The sequence below is a fragment of the Halichoerus grypus genome, chromosome 9 (assembly GCF_964656455.1).
Source record: "Halichoerus grypus chromosome 9, mHalGry1.hap1.1, whole genome shotgun sequence".
Classification (NCBI taxonomy): domain Eukaryota; kingdom Metazoa; phylum Chordata; class Mammalia; order Carnivora; family Phocidae; genus Halichoerus; species Halichoerus grypus.
In genome coordinates this window covers 144,189,565-144,194,928 of record NC_135720.1, presented here as the reverse complement: position 1 = coordinate 144,194,928, position 5,364 = coordinate 144,189,565, and the positions used below count along the sequence as shown (strand labels likewise).

The window sequence follows — 5,364 nt, the reverse complement described above, 5'->3', positions numbered from 1 at the left end:
AAGGCAGAAGGTTGGGTTCACCTCCTCTCTGCCTGACTGTGGGAGCTGGGACATTGAGCTCCTGCCTTCAGGGCTCCTGGTCTCAGGTGATCAGCCTGGAACCAGAATCTCTATCATCCCCCTTCATCCCTCAGGCCATCAAACTACACCACGTATATATGAGCACCACCTAATACAACAACAGAGTGGGAGAAGTTACTTGCAATAATTAAAATTTCATTAAAAAATGAAATAATTTCTAGAATATTCAGAGAACAACTGCAAATCAATAATAAACCTGTCAACTCTTGACATTACTCAGATTTAATGCCTACATTGAGGTACATTTGATGGACAAAGAACTACACCTACTCGATGTGTATAGTGTGATGAGTTTGGACATAAGCAAATACCCATTATACCATCACCACACACAAGGTCTCAATATGCACTACCTCCCAAAGTTTGTGTCCTTTTGTTTTTTGAGTGTGTGTGTGAGAGAGAGAGACCTACCCTCTTAAACTCTGAAGTGCAGGATACCTTCTTGCTGACTGTGGGCCGACTTCTGTCATATTCATCTAGCACAACTGAAACCTTACACTCACTGAGCAGTAGCTCGCTCTCTCCTCCCCTCCACCGGTCCTGGCAATCCCGACCACATTCTCTGCTTCCATGAGTTTGACTGTTGCACACAGATGCCTCATGCAGGAATCGTCCTTCAGGATGGCTTATTTCCTTTAGCACAGTGTCTTCCACGTCCATCCCTGTTGTCACAAATGGCAGGATTTCCTTTTTTTTTTTTTTTTTTTTTTTTAAGGCTGAACAATATTTTTGTATATATATATGCCAGAGTTTCTTTATCCATTCACCTGTCAGTGGATGCTTTGGTGGTTTCCATATCTTGACTCTCAGATGTCTTTTCAAAATCCTGTTTTCAATTCTTTGGGATATGTATCCAGAAGTGGGATTGCTGGATCATTTTGGAGTTTTGTTTTTCCTTTTTTTGAGGAGCATCCATACTGTTTTCCATAGCTGCTGCACCATTTTACATTCTCACAGACAGTACACAAGGGTTCTAATTTCTCCATATTCTCACCAACATTTGTTATCTTTTTTAAAATAATAGCCATCCTAACAGGTGCGACATGGTATCTCATTGTAGTTTTGATTTACATTGTACATATATCACCACATTGTACATTTTTAAAGAATTATTTATTTATTTGACAGAGGGGTGGGGGAAGGGCAGAGGGAGAGGGAGAGAATCTCAAGCAGACTGCCCACAGAGATGCAGCCTGATCTTACAACCCTGAGATCATGACCTGAGTCACAGTCAAGAATTGGCTCCTCAACTGACTGAGCCACCTATATCCCCATTTTAAATATATTACAATTTTATTTGTAAATTATGCCTAATTAAAAACTATACACTGCAATGATTTTTTTTTTTAAAGATTTTATTTATTTATTTGAGAGAGAGAGAATGAGAGACAGAGAGCATGAGAGGGAGGAGGGTCAGAGGGAGAAGCAGACTCCCTGCCGAGCAGGGAGCCCGATGCGGGACTCGATCCCGGGACTCCAAGATCATGACCTGAGCCGAAGGCAGTCGCTTAACCAACTGAGCCACCCAGGCGCCCAATGATTTTTTTTTTTTAAGATTTTATTTATTTATTTGACAGGGAGAGACACAGCGAGAAAGGGAACACAAACAGGGGGAGTGGGAGAGGGAGAAGCAGCCTTTCCGCTGAGCAGAGAGTCCGACGCGGGGCTCGATCCCAGGACTCTGGGACCATGACCTGAGCCGAAGGCAGATGCCTAACAACTGAGCCACCCAGGCGCCCCACACTGCAATGATTTTCAAGAAACAGAAGCCATTCTTTGAGAAAAATGAAAATTAAATTTAACACCCCCTCTCCTCCAGCAACCCTCAGTGTGTTTCCTGAGATTAAGAGTCTCTTATGGTTTGTCTCCCTCTCTGGTTCCGTCTTGTTTCATTTTTCCCTCCCTTCCCCTATGATCCTCTGTCTTGTTTCTCAAATTCCACATATCAGTGAGATCATCTGATAATTGCCTTTCTCTGATTGACTTATTTCGCTTAGCATAATACCCTCTAGTTCCATCCACGTCGTTTGCAAATGGCAAGATTTCATTTTTTATGGCTGAGTAATATTCCAGTGTGTGTGTGTGTGTGTGTGTGTGTGTGTGTGTGTGTACCACATCTTCTTTATCCATTCATCTGTCGATGGACATCTAGGCTCTTTCCATAGTTGGGCTATTATGGACATTGCTGCTATAAACACTGGGGTGCATGTGCCCCTTTGGATCACTACATTTGTATCTTTGGGGTAAATACTCAGTAGTGCAATTGCTGGGTCATAGGGTAGCTCTATTTTCAACTTTTTGAGGAACCTCCATACTGTTTTCCCAGAGTGGCTGCACCAGCTTGCATTCCTACCAACAGTGTAGGAGGGTTCCCCTTTCTCCACATCCTCGCCAGCATCTGTCGTTTCCTGACTTGTTAATTTTAGCCATTCTGACCAGTGTGAGGTCAGAATGTGGTTTTGATTTGTATTTCCCTGAGGATGAGTGATGTTGAGCACTTTTTCATGTGTCTGTTGGCCATTTGTATGTCTTCTTTGGAGAAGTGTCTGTTCATGTCTTCTGCCCATTTCTTTGAGAAAAATGAAAATTAAATTAAAAATATATTTAAATATATAATGTAAATAACAAATATTAAATGTAAACATTTTTAACTTTCTGTTTTGGACATTTTATTTTTAAGATTTTTTTTTTTTTTGTATATAATCTCTACCCCCAGTGTGGGGGCTTGAACTCACAATCCCAAGACCAAGAGTCATACAACTGAGCCAGTCAAGCACCTCTGTTTCAGACATTTTAAAATAGAGCTTATACTATAATGAATACAGCTGCATTCAGTCACACAATTTCAGCATTTAACCATCACTTTGTTGTTCTTGTTCAATTTTTACCAACTTTCACTTTTTATTTTTGCTTCCCCCTGGAAAACAAATCAAATTCCAAACATTATATTAATTTCAGCCATAAATATTTTCACATGGATAACTTTTAAAAACATTACCATAATAGTATCACAACCAGCAGAATTAAAGAAACTTCTTAATATAATCTAATGCTCAGTTCATGTTCAGTTGTTTCATTTTCCATTTATTTTGTTTGAATCCAGATCCAAACATATTGCATTTAATCTCCTTGTATGTCATTTCATCTGTATGAGTTCTACTTCCTTTCCCCCCCGATGCCATTTATTCTCTGAGGGTCAGTTTACCCAGGCGAATTTTTCACACTCTGGATCTGGCTGATTGCATGTGTTATTAAACAGATTCTTGTATTCCCAATACTTACTGTCAATAGATGGCTCCATTGGTTTGACTGGATAAAGCATTAATTTTTTAACTCAGGTGTTTCGTTGGTGGAGTGGGGTATGTTCTATTTCACTGCATCCAGACGCACATGATGTGTAGTTCTCTTACTTTTAGTGTCATGGAATTAATCGTTGGTTTTAGGTGATGTCAACCTATTCCGTCCATTCTAGAGTTCCCCATCCAATTTCTCCTCATGGTTGTAGCCACCATTGATGATTGTGACCTGGATGCATCATATCTGTTGTAAACTGTTGACTCTAATTTTAATCATTCCTCCTGCATTTATCAGCTGTGACTCTTCTTTGGAGAAAATCTTTGCCTTATCAACTATATGTTTATCTTAAAAACATTCCAGGGGCGCCTGGGTGGCTCAGTCAGTTAGGCATCTGCCTTCAGCTGGGGTTGTGATCCTGGGGTCCTGGGATCAAGCACCCTGTCTGGCTCCCTGCTGGGGGCAGGGAGTCTGCCTCTCCTTCTCCCTCTGCCCCTCCCTGCTCTCATGCTGTCTCTCCCTCTCAAATAAATCCATAAAATCTTTTTTAAAAATCCCATATTATTCATATAGGATAAATACTTGATTTGTTTCCTTCATTGGTCAGCTTTCAAAATAATGAGTGCCATCCGAAAACCTCCAAAGGTTGGACTATTGCATGTGAGTCTGTGTTGGTTTTACAACTAGGTCCTCTAAATTCTCTATTTGTAGTAGCTTTTCCACTTTGAAAGATGATTCCCAGATGTATAATCCTTCCAAGATATATGGAGATAGCTTTATCACTTACTATCCAATACTTAATCCTCTATTTTTTCATATCTGAATGCCTTGATTAATACCTCCATCACAGAGGCATCTACCTGGGTGGCTCATTCGGTTAAGGTTTGGACTCTTGATTTTGGCTTGGATCATGATCTCAGGGTCCTGAGATTGAGCCCAGCATGGAGCCCCACATCTGGCTCAGCTCTGGGTGTGGAGTCTGCTTAAGATTCTCTCTCTCCCTCTCCCTCTGCCCCTTTCCCCATCTCTCTCTCTCTAAAAAAAAAGAAGAAATACCTCCATCACAGCATTAAATAGTAATGAAGATAATAGACATCCTTGTCTTGTCATAAAAAATATTAAATCTGTTTGACACAAAATACCTTAAAGAGACTTAAATAGGTGGTAGAGATCACAAAAATCTCCTAACAATATATATTACACAGAATTGTCTTCCAGAATAAGAAATAATCCCTAGAAATTAATAAATTTAAAGTGATGGCTCTCTCCCATAGTATATATTCAACTAATATTGCAGACTGGCAAATCAGCTTAGAGTTGTGAATTGGCTAGGGTCTGCAGGTGTTACTCGTGGGATGCTTGTTGGTTTGGGGGCAGTGGAAATGGTCCCCTAGTCATTTCTAAAATGAGCCTGACATGTCGTTTATTTGACTGAAGAGCTATTTATTGAAGAGGCAGAGACTCTGGGCCCCGTCAGCCAACAGTCTTCACTCGGTCTCGATCGTTCACGGTCCGGGCTCGCAGGGCGCCGCGTACGGGGACGGCACTTCTGTCCCTCGTGTGCGTAAAATGCCACAGTTACGACTGGGCCCGCTCGGTCCACGTCCGGTGACGCAAAAGGGTGAAGTAGTTCGCAGGTTCAGAAGGAACAGAATCAATACGATCTTCTTCTGCTGTTCCAGCCGCGGTGTGTTCTTCGCCCCAAGAGCTTTTCAAATCAGGAGCGAACGAGGCCGAGGGGCAGGTGCTTTCTGTCGCGCGGGACCCGGGACCGCGGCGGCGGCGGCGTCCTCGGCACGGACGTTGGCTGTCGCCACAGCGGCCGCAGGTGGAAAACGGAGCGGGCGAGGGCCCGGGTTCGGCAGGAGACACGGAAGCGGGGGCGGGTCGGTCCCAGGCGCAGCCGCCCAAAACTGGTGGAGGTGCCGGGGATTGAACCCGGGACCTCGTACATGCTAAGCACGCGCTCTACCACTGAGCTACACCCCC

General features: G+C 42.8%; 1 non-coding gene across 1 annotated transcript; it reads right to left on the bottom strand.

The window, feature by feature from the left end:
* Nucleotides 1-5,292: 5,292 nt before the first annotated feature.
* On the bottom strand, nt 5,293-5,364 carry TRNAA-AGC (transfer RNA alanine (anticodon AGC)). Its single transcript has one exon. It is a non-coding gene; the product is annotated as a tRNA-Ala (tRNA).